The sequence below is a fragment of the Sus scrofa genome, chromosome X (genome assembly GCF_054392235.1).
Source record: "Sus scrofa isolate SSC_HxYL_T2T_F1_AM1 chromosome X, Sscrofa_HxYL_maternal_Yorkshire_Landrace_v2.0, whole genome shotgun sequence".
In the NCBI taxonomy this organism is placed as follows: Eukaryota; Metazoa; Chordata; class Mammalia; order Artiodactyla; family Suidae; genus Sus; species Sus scrofa.
In genome coordinates this window covers 131781932-131793619 of record NC_139401.1, presented here as the reverse complement: position 1 = coordinate 131793619, position 11688 = coordinate 131781932, and the positions used below count along the sequence as shown (strand labels likewise).

The 11688-nt window shown below is 51.2% G+C and overlaps 1 pseudogene; it reads left to right on the top strand.

Annotated features, from left to right (window-relative positions):
• Positions 1-9831: 9831 nt before the first annotated feature.
• LOC146394813 (large ribosomal subunit protein eL24 pseudogene) lies at positions 9832-11062 on the top strand (annotated as a pseudogene).
• The last annotated feature ends 626 nt before the right edge of the window (positions 11063-11688 follow it).

The following is an 11688-nucleotide window of genomic DNA, read 5'->3' as shown; positions in this document are numbered from 1 at the left end:
CGGAGGGGGCGATGGGGAGCAGAGCATGGCGCCCTCTTGCAAGCCCTGCAGAAGCATCCTGGGAAAGAGAGACTGGACGGGCGCGCTAATGGCCCTGAGGGCGGAAGCAGCACCGATGCTGTGGGGAGACAGATGGCCGCTCAGTGGAAGGCTGACTGTCTAACAGCAACTCAAGCTTGGAAGAGCCTGCTCCTAGGTGGGGTGAGCTCTCTGTCACCCGAGGTATGTAAGCAACACCTTGGCAAGTGGATCTCAACGGGGGTGATCATGCCCCTGGGGACATTTGGCAGTGTCTGGTGTCACTTTCGGTTGTCACAACTCGGTTGGGGAGGGGGTGCTACTGGCGTTGAGTGTGGAGAGGCTGCGGGTGGTAGCAGGCACACACAGGACAGCCCCCACGACCAAACCCAGCCGGCCCCACAGGACTCCCTAAAACCCCTTCTGTCTCTGAGACTTTTATGACTTGGGGATACACACTCGATTATGAAAATAACATGCTGACTGTAGAAGGGGAGTGACCCTTTGCATATAGCCTTGAAAAAAATCTTTCAAGAGGGCAAGGAGCTTTCAAATACAGAGGAAGATTTTTCAACAGCAAATATTTTCTTGGGAGTTCCCATTGCGGCTCAGCAGTAATGAACCTGAGTAGCATCCATGAGGATGCGGGTTTGACCCCTGGCCTCGTTCAGTGGGTTAAAGATGCAGTGTTGCTGTGAGCTGTAGTATAGGTCGCAGACATGGCTCGGATCCAGTGTTGCTGTGGCTGTGGTGTAGACCAGCAGGCTACAGCTCCAGCTCCAACTTGACTCCTAGCCTGGGAACCTCCATATGCCGCAGGTGCAGTCCTTAACAACAACAACAACCAAAAAAAAAAACACCAAAAAACCCAGAAACAAACAAAAAAGAATTTCCCGTCATGGCACAGTGGAAATGAATCTGACTAGGAACCTTGAGATTGCGGGTACGATCCCCCGCCTCGCTCTGTGGGTTAAGGATCCAGCGTTGCCGTGAACTGTGGTGTAGGTCGCAGACACGGCTCAGATCTGGCGTTGCTGTGGCTGTGGCATAGGCCGGTGGCTACAGCTCCGCTTCGACGCCTAGCCTGGGAACTTCCATATGCCGCGGGGGCAGCGCTAAAAAAAACAGAAGGAAAAAAAAAAAAAGATTTTCTATAGTAGTAATTGATTGGATTTCTCTTTTCTTCCTGTCCAAAGAGATTTTTCCCATCTCAGCTTCCTGTCTGATAACAGAGGATTTAGACATAGTAGGTCATTTCTTAAAAAAAAATAATACTGGATCCTTCCCTTATTGCAAAAGTATTTACATATTCATCACAGAAAAATTAGAAAAATACACAAAGCAAAGACAGTCTAACATCACATTAACCTGGCAGAGCCCTCCCCAGGCACAGTATCTGAAACGACCCTGTTCTCCATCCTCTTCTTCTCCAACCTGTTTACAAGCTGCTTTTTATACTGCGTGATTTCTTTATCTTTTTATTTTTAATTTTTTTTGGTCACACCCACGGCATGCAGAAGTTCCCAGGCTGGGGATTGACCAGAGAGAGCTACAGTAGTGACCATGCCGGATCCTTACCTACTTGGCCACCAGGGAACTCCCTGCAGAGTTTCTAACGGCTTTCCCAACCCCACTTTTCTATGACACGCAAATCGGAAGCATTTCCCCGTGAGCACATGACGCGCTTTCCTGGAGGACGAAGCTGGCAGCTGCAGCGCGTCCTTGCTCTCCCACCACAGCTCATCCACGAGACTTTTCTGCAAAGGTTAACACTGAGAGCGCTGCTCTTCGCAGCCTTGACCTTCAGGACTCTGCTGGCCGCGGGGGTCGGGAGAGCCCTGCAGCTCCAAGGGGCGTAGACATCCACCTACAAGCCATGGATCTCACCTCTCTGAGCGAATCCCGAACCTGCCCAGGCCTCTCTCTGCCCCTACCGTCCTATTATCACTTGGACGCGCAACCACTTCCTAAGCGGTTTCGCCTTCCTGCCCCACAGCAAGTGGGTCCACCGAGTTCTCAGGAGGATCTCTGCGACCTGCAGAACTGTCTGGGTCGCCCCTTTGCACCTCCCTCACCTTCAAGTATTCCAGTGGCTTCCAGTGAAACGAGGAAACACAGAAACGCCTCCACCTGGCCTTCAGAGAGACCTTTCTGGTTTGGCCCCTACTGACCTGCCACGTGTCCTGGTCCCGACGCCTCTTCCATCTGCCGGGTGGCAGGCAGAGCCCACGTGCCACCATAGTGGCACAAGAGGTCGGGGACCCAGCTTCCCTGGGGCTCTGTCCTGGCTGCAGTGCGGGTGCGTGACCTTTACCCAGCTAAGCACACACCCTTCTCCCCGATGTCCCCTAGGATGCCATGGTGGCCCGGAGCAGCGCGCAGGCTCTAGGGTGTGCACGTGACAATCTGGAGGCTGGTGCGAAACTGGCCTCCAAAGAGGTGGCGCGAATTTACACTCCCATCAGCAGGGCCCGGCAGGCAGCCGGCTTTACACCTCTCCTCTGGTGCGCCTTCTGTCGCTTTGCAATGACCTTGTTCTCAGAAGGGGCATTCCCTCTGCCGTTCTCTATGCTCGGCCTCTAACCCAGTGTCTGGCACGGTTTAGGCACATACATGTTTGGGAAATGAAGGAGCAAAAAGAATTTGGAGAAGACGCCCCGGCGGCTCCTCGTTCCACGAGGGGGCGCTGAAGGCTGGGGCCGGGAAGCCGCTGGGCCGGGTTCCCCCGCAGGTCCCCCGCAGGTCCCGGGGGAAAGCAGGCCTCAGACCAGGTCCACACGCCTCTCCTGTGGCCGCCTCCGGTCCCGCTGACCGTGGCCCCGCTGCAGGGGCTGCTGCGCGGGCATCGGTCCCGTCCTTGGGTCTCCCCAATGTCCCCGCCCCGGAGGTGGATTTCAGCTGAAAAGATGTGCAAAGGAGCCAACGGAAAGCTGTGGGGCTGCCAGAGTATCAACTTGTGAAAAGGGAAAGGCTGGTGACCACCCGTTCGGAAAATTGCCTTTGTATGTACCTGGAAGGCGTGTGTGTGTGTGTGTAAGTGTGTAAGGATCAAGCGCCCGCCCCTCTATGGTCACATTTTTCATTTCCCTTTATTCTTTGTATTGCTTTCAAATCAAAGGGAAGCTGCGGCAGAGAACCTTTTGCCCCGAGCTGCATATATGAAAATGAACAACGGCACGGGAGCCGTGTGTTTTCAATAATGGATCGGCGGTGCCGCCCTTACTCGGAAATGAAGCGAGACTGTTGCTAGGTTGGAGTTTAGAGGCAGAGGGTGGGAGCGAGAGCCCTAATTCCGGTGGTTTTGACCTTCCCCCCTCCCCCAGCGATCCACTTACGCATCACCAACTGGCAGAATAAGAATCTATTCCTAGCCCAGCCTTCTCTGATTCTATTCAAAAGGGTTTTTTTTAATTAAAAAAATTTTTTTTTACATTTCCATCACCACGGCTTGATAGTGAAAGAAAAACATTCACAAAGCTGAGTCCGTTTGGAAGAGGACATCTGTAAAACCGGGTCAGCGGACACGTCACAGTTGGGCCTGCGGGATGAAATATAACCCGGGTCTGGTCGGTCTTCACAGCAACAGGGAAGAGCTTTGTTTCCACGTGGCGCCCTTGGATTTGTGCCTCTCGAGCCGCGATCCTCCCACACAGCCTGGCCCTGAGCGGCCGCCGCCGCCGCCGCCCCCGCTGTGTCTTCCGCCCCCGCCAGGGCCGGCTCGGACCGGCGGTGGAGACGGCGTGCGGTTCCTCGCGCGACCACTGGAGGCCGCTGTGGCACCAGGAACGCGCGCGGAGGGCGCCCAGCTGGCGGAGCGGGCGTCTCCTAGGAGTAATGACTGTCACACTCACACCCCGACTGTTCTCGAATTCTAGTCCAGGATTTAAAAGACACTGTTAGGAATTAACGAGAATAAAAGACTCGGCAGATGAAGCGCGCGGGCCTCGGATTCCCTGGGGTTGTTTTGTAACTGCTTTTCCAACTCATTTTCCCCCCTCTGGGACTGGGTCTCATTTGCATCCCACGAGACCCGGGCTTTCTATACGATGGAAACGCCCTCCAAAAATGTCACAAGAGGAAGAAGTGCCGCGGCGACAGCCTGTAGTATTTATCCCCTAAATATTTGTGCAAAACAGGATCTTCTTTCTTTGTTTTCTCCATCGACTAGTTTCGGCGACTGGTGCCAGCCACCAAGTGGGCCGCAGGCATGGGGCTGCCAGATACAATCCTGGACGCCCAGTTAAATAATGCATTTCAGGTCAACAGTGAATAAATTCCTTACTGTAAGTACGTCCCAAATATCGCCTGGGGCGTACTTGACGAAACCGTGATTTGTTTTTCCGAAATTCCAATGTAACCGGCTGTCCGGGATGAAGATTTGCCAGTTCTGACCTGGTCCACAGGCAGAGTTCATGGTGTGTGTGTGTGTGTGTGTGTGTGTGTTTGTGTGTGTGTGAGATAAGTGCCATTTGACAGAGAACAAATAGGCCCTTCTACCTCGGCAGGGATTTGCTCAAGTGGAAGCAGCAATGCAGGCACACCCGTTGGGGTGTGTGTGTGTGTGTGTGTGTGTGTGTGTGTGTGTAGGGGGTGGCTTTAATCCGAGTTCTACTGAGGTCAACTGTTGGTCACCGCGTTTTTGGCTCTGGGAAGGCCCGTGCATACCCCGTGCGCTGATGCCCGCCCTGCCCCTGGCATGGGCATCCCAGCCCGGTCCTGATAGGACCAGCGGTATTGAACTCTGGGAAACCCGAGAGGGAGGTGAAGCCCACAAAGGGGCACTGGCCTGGTATTATAGGTGGCACATCAGGCATTTCGGGTTCAGGGCTCCTGAGGTCCCTGGGTCCCAACACCTTAATGGTGACAAGGCTCTCCCATCTGGTGGGAGGGCTCCAGGCCTCAGTGGGGACACACCACCATGGGACTTCTATCTATCTTCTGGTCTGGGCAAGTAAACCGGATTTCCTGAGGAGCCCTTCCACCTCTGGTCCCCCCCTTCTGGGTTGCCGTGGACCTTCCAGTGGCCAAGGAGACATCTTGGGAAAATCTCGAAGACCTGGGTGGATCGCATGAGCTCAGGGACCCTCTTGAAAGTCGCGACCGTGCACACTCCAGGCCACTGTCGTCGGAGTAGAAGCATTAAGAGGGAAGCAGGGAGTTCCCATCGTGGCTCAGCGGGTTACGAGCCTGACTAATATCCATGAGGACGCAGGTTCGATCCCTGGCCTCACTCAGTGGGTTAAGGATCCTGCGTGGCTATGGCTGTGGTATAGGCCGGCAGCAGCAGCTCTAACGCGACCCCTAGCCTGGGAACTTCCACATGCCACAGGTGCGGCCCTAAAAAGACCAAAAGAAAAAAAAAAGTGGGTCTCTGGTCACAGATACTTCTGAACGAAAGAGGCTAATTAAGAGAGTTGTTATTTGGAACATGGCTTTGTTGTTTGCCTGAGCCGTGAGCACTTGGGGGTTAGGGTTTCCGTTCTCATCTCCTCCCTTTCAGTACTGAGGTTCAAGCCCTGCCCCCGCCCGGGACCCATGGAGCGGCCCCGGCCAGGTCGCCTTCCCCGGCCTGGGTCTCCTCATCCAGGGCCAGCTCTTCTCTGCCCACATTTATTGTCTGTCTTTCTTTATGAACCAGACTTGGATGAGTTTAACCTCGAAAGAAACACGCGCGCGCACACACACATTTCCTGACTTCCTGGGGCCAGCAGGGTCCTGGGCCAGGCCGCTGCTCGGCGGCCACTTCCAGGGTGGGCACCCAGGCAGAGGAGGCGGGGACATGGGGTTGCTCCGCGGGTCATCACCCCCAGAGGCCAGACCCTGATCGGAACCTCGTGGTTTCCCTCTTCCCCAGAGGCCCAGTCTTTAGACCCGCCGCTCTGGCCCTTTCCCGTATGCCTTGGCTTCACTGTTTTCTGCACTTGAGTTCTGTTCTCGTGATCGGGTCATTCGTGTACATTCCCCTCGCTGGAATATCAGATCCAGAGAACAGGGACCTTGTGGCATTTTCTTCACCACTGCCTTCTCGGCGCTCGGCCCTCAGAACAGGGCCTCCCAAGGGCTTGAAAAGTATTCGTGGCATGAATGTTTGATCCCTCCCTGAGAGCGGGGAAGAGAAACCGTGGCAGGTGAGCATGGGCCCCGATTTTGGAGTCTGAGTTCTGACTCTAGGCCTGACTCGCTGTGTGGCCTTAGGTAAGGGCACGAACCTCTCTGGGCCTGGAGTCTCCTCGTGTGTAAAATGGGAGGATACACCTGCTGATCTCACTGGTGTGTCTTCAGGATTGGCCTAGACCACGGACGGCCCAAACCCAGAGCCTCAGACAGGTTATGCTCTGGGTTCCCTGTTCGTGGTCTCATTAATGTGACCGTGACAAACCGTGTCCCCACATGAGAGAAAAGCACGCCCGTTTCCTGCTAGGAACTGGGAGCCGTGGCTGATCCCAGGCGTCTTCCCTTCCGCCGCTGGGCCCTGCGGATCAAAGCGGGTCCAAGGTGGGGCCGAGGGCTCAGAGGCCTGGCCTTGTTGCTACAGCACTTCCTCTGCCGAAGGTTCCGGCTGTCTTCGGCCTCACATCCCACTCCACCCGCAGCCTGGAGCGTGGTCTTCCTTCTCTCCTGATGTGCTGCGGCCTGGAGGCGGGAGGGGCCGGCTGTGCCCCCGCCTCGCGCTCCCAGGCGCTGCCTTTGTCCCCGCAGGGAGTGGAAAGAGCCCCCGCTGGGCCAGGGGCCCCGCACCAGCTCCTTCTGCTGCCATTAACCTGCTAGGGCCTTTGCCATCTCTGCCGAGGGTGTCTCGCGAATCCACTTTCCCTGATCCGTGGCCTTAGAGTCCATAACAAGAGAAGCTGCAGCATCTGTAAGCACTTTGGCAAATATTTGAATGAGCTCTGGGCTCCGTGTGTGAGGACTGGAGAATAACGGGGCCAGCTCTACGACACGTTTTTGTGCTTTTCTTAGCCAGCTCTCCTAAAGGCCCCTGCAAGGAGACTTTGAAATAAGTCCCTGTGCCCAGAGCGGATCATTCACCCTGAGCCGCTTCCCTCGGTCCGTCATAGGAGCACCACCTCCTCGTGGCCAGCCCTGGGCGAGACTCGGCCTTGGCTGGGCCTTCGGATCTGCGCTCTGAGAGTGGCACTGAATTCCCAGCTCAGTGCCCTGGCGTGGGTGCCCGGCGGGGAGGGCTGCTGTCAGAAACGGAGTCGGCTTGCCTTGGCATTTAGGTGTGAGGTGGGGGCGGGCAGGTGCCCCTGACTCCCGCTTCAAGGAGCCGGTGAGGCATCCGAGGTGGGTGGGACCAGTCAGACACTGCCAGCTGCCACCAAAGTCCGAAAGGGTGGTGGTGCGTTTCAGAAGGGTTCTGAATGCGGTCGGAAACAGGGACGGCAGACCCGCCTCTTCTGCACACCCGGCCCTCTTGACTGCAAAAGGCTGCCCACGGTGTGGCTTGAGAACGTTTCCAGAGCTCTGACGGGGCCAGAGGAAAAGATGAACCCACCATGTCTGTGTAGACGTGGGAAGGGGAGGGCTAGGCAAGTGTTGGCCAAACGTTCGTAGGTGGAACCAATGCCAGTGAGGAGATGGGGCTTCTAGGCTGAGCTCCACATCAAAGCTGTTTTGTGACTTCAGCAAGTCACTGAGCTCTATCTGTCCAAATATATCCATCCAAATATATATGTATATAAAATATACACACACATGTACAATATGCACATATGTATACATATAATGCATATATGTATCTACTCGTGTATATATTCATGTATACATTTCTATATTTGCATAGATATAGCTATAGATCTATGATGTGTTTTAAGGATTTTGGGGGGCTGGCAAGTCTGAAATCCTCAGGGTAGGCCTGCAGGCCAGAGGTGCAGGGCAGAGTTGGTGTTGCAGTTCAAATGTGAAGGCAGTCTGGAGCAGAATTTCTTCCTCGTTGGGGGAACCTCAGACCTTTGCGCTTAAACACCTTCAACTGATTGGACGAGGCCCACCCACATAGGGAAACCAATTTGCTTTACTCAAAGGCTACTGATTTAAATGTTAATTACCTCTAAAAAAATACTCTCGTAGAAAATGTAGAGTTTGGAGTTCCTGTGGTGGTGCAGCGGTAACGAACCCGACTAGTATCCATGAGGACGTGGGTTCAATCCCTGACCTTGCTCAGTGGGTTAAGGATCCGGCGCTGCTGTGAGCTGTGGGATAGGTCACAGACACAGCTCCTATCCTGCATTGCTGTGGCGGTGATGTAGGCCGGCAGCTACAGCTGTTTTGACCCCTAGCCTGGGAACTTCTATATGCTGTGGGTGCGGCCCTAAAAAAAAAGAAAGAGAGAAAAGAAAAGGAAGAGAGTTTGACCAAATGACTGAGCCCCGTGGCCTAGCCAAGTCGACGCATAAAATTAACCATTAGAGAGGTGATGGCAGGAAATAGCTACCGTGGAGTGTAGAAATGATACAAGAAAGGAAAGCAGCCCGCAAAGGGTGTGTTATGAAGTCTGTTACCTCTGTGGTCTGTCATGGGAGCTTAAGCCTTCTGGAGAGCTCTAGGTATCAAAGCAGAACACCTGCCTCTAAGTTGTCCTGCCCAAGGGGTGAAGGGCTGACTAGGTCATTGATATACTGACTCCCACCAGTCGTTCATCGGTTCAGAGCTGCTTCCAGGGTAGGGGTTAATTCCTCCTCCTTCAGGGCTGCCATGTAGGCAGGTGGAGCAGACACTAGTGGTCAGAGACAGTGCTCAGGCAAAGAGACTTGGATACTGGCAGTTGGAAGTAGGGCCAGTGTGCATGGTCATACAGAGGGCTAAGGGACACGTCTGTGTGGGTGGGACATAGACAGGGTCTACCCAGAGAGAATAATTTCATTCTCAGTCTCCCTCATTGAGAGTTTCTAACAGTAAAGTGAGACAATAGAAATGAAAGTACTGGAACTTTAGTCTTTATGAATGAGCTATGATTAATTATTTAATTTAAAAAGCTAGAACTTTTAAATACCCTAAGTGCCCTATTTCTTTTTCTTTTATTTTTTGCTTTGTAGGGCCACACCCATGGTGTATGGAGGTTCCCAGACCAGGAGTCAAATCGGAGCTGCAGCCGCCGGTCTACACCACAGCCACAGCAACACAGGATCCTTAACCCACTGAGTGAGGCCAGGAATCAAAGCTGCATCCTCATGGATGCTAGTCAGCTTTGTTAACCACTGAGCCATTTTGGGAACTCCCTGCCCTATTTCTTGAACATTCCATTTCTTACTGACACCAAGATCTTACTGACAGCTGCCATGTCAGGCTGATTCCTATGCATCCTTCGGGTCTCAGAGAGAGCGTCATGTTTTCTTTCTCCTCTCTGGCTAGGTCAGTTCCCCTGTTATACAGTCTCAAAGCACCCTGTTCTTTTCCCTCAGGACATTTCCCAGCTCCTTGAAGGAAGGAACCTTATCTTTCTTTTTGACTATTGATACCCCATCACCTAGCAGGTTACCTGAAACATTGTAGGAGCTCAATAAATATTGGGCCAAAAAAAAATATGGGTGTATGGCTGAAAACCTTTCTTGGAATCTATTGTAGATTGGCAAATGCTGTAAAATAAAATCATACAATGACTCAAACCAGGATCCAGAAAGTATCTCTGAGAACTTGCTTTAATGAAGAGACAAAAATGTCATCTTATCAACGTGGCAAGTTTTGATTAGTAAATAGGTGCTCTTAAAATACTTGAGGAACATTACTTCCTTGAGTAAACTGTCCGACTTCTGCAATTATGTTTCTACTACTATAAAACTCCTTCATCAAATATAATCTGTATTAGTCAGTATGGGTTGGGTTATGCTGCGGTAACAAACAATCCCACACATCTTGGTGGTGTAATGACAAAGCTCAATTTCTCATTCAAGTGACCTCTGCAATGCAGGTCAGCAGGGGAATTTGCTCCTCATGGTCACTCAAGAATACAGGCTTTGGAGGCTCCCTTGTCAACACTTGCTTTCACCATCACCATGGCAGGAGCAAGGAACATCAAACGTTATGCACTGGCTCCCAGGCTTCCACCAAAAAGTGACGGGGTCATGTGTCTGAGAGGGGGTTAATATCTGAAATATATAAGCAAATCACACAATGCCATAGCAAAGAAACAAACATCTTGATTTAAAAATGGGGAAAAGCCCTGGATAGACATTTACCAAAGACATACATATGGACAAGAGACACATGAAAAGATGTTCAGTGTCCGTAATGAGTAGGGAAATGCAAATCAAAACCACAGTGAGATATCACTTCACACTTGTCAGAATGGCTATCATCAAAAGGTCAAAGGATAAGTGTTGGCAAGGATGTGGGAAAAAGGGAACACGATGATACTGTTGGTGGGCATGTAAATTGGTGCAGCCATTATGGAAAGCAGTGCGGTCCTCTTCGCCATCTTTCCTCCTCCCCAGTGTTAGCAGCCACGAAGGTCAAGCCATGCAGTTTCAGAGGGTACAAGATCTACCCAGGACCTGGGAGGCACTACGCCAGGACTGACGAGAAGGTTTTCCAATTTCTTAATGCAAAATGTGAGTCAGCATTCCTTTCCAAGAGGAATCCTCCACAGATCAACAGGTCTGTTCTCTACAGAAGGAAGCACAAAAAGGGACAGTCAGAAGAAATTCGAAAGAAAAGAACCTATCGTATAGTCAAATTCAAGAGATGCACCAGGGCCATAACTTGCTGACATAATGGCCAAGAGGAATCTGAAACCTCAATTTAGGAAGGCTCAACGAGAACAAGCTCTCAGGGCTGCCAAGGAAGCAAAAAAAAAAAAAAAAAAAAAAAAAAAAAAAGGCTAAGCAAGCATCTAAAAAGACAGCAATGGCTGCTTCAAAGGCTCCCACAGAGGCAGCACCCAAGCAAAAGATTGTGACGACCGTGAAGGTTTCTGCTCCCCGACTTGGTGAAAGATCAGATTTTTAAATAAAGACCTGACTATAACTACCCCCCTCCCCCGCCAAACTACCATATGATTCTAAGTATATTTCAGAAGGCAGTATGTTCATTGCAACGTTATCCACAACAGCCAAGGTATGGAAACGACCTAAATGTTGATAAATGAATGGATAAAGAAGATGTGGTTTATAGACAATGGAATATTATTCAGTCATAAAAAGAAGGAAATCCTGCCATTTGCAACAACATGGATGACCTCTATGCCATTATGCTTAATGAAATAAGAGAGACAAATATTATATGATCTTACTTAGATGCAGAAGTTTTTTAAAAAGTTGAACTCATAATAACAGAGAGTAGAATGGGGGTTACCAGAGATGAGGGTGTGGGGAAATAGGGGAGATTTTAAAAAATAATAAAGTAGAATGGCATTTTCCAGGAGCTGAGGGGAGAGGGTAATGGGAAGTTAGTGTTTAATGGGTACAGAGCTTCAGTTGTACAGGATGAAGAAAGTTCTGGAGATACATGGCGGTGACAATTGCACAACAATACGAGTGTCCTCAATACCAGGGAACTGCACACTTGAGAATAGTAAAGAGAGTAAGGTTTATGTTATGTGTATTTTACCACAATAAAAACAATCAGAAAAATAAATAAAAGGATTTCCCAGGAAAAGATGTTTAATTTAAAATTGAAAAAAGAGAAAATATTATACCCCTTTTATTATGAAAATGGAACCAAGGATGGAAA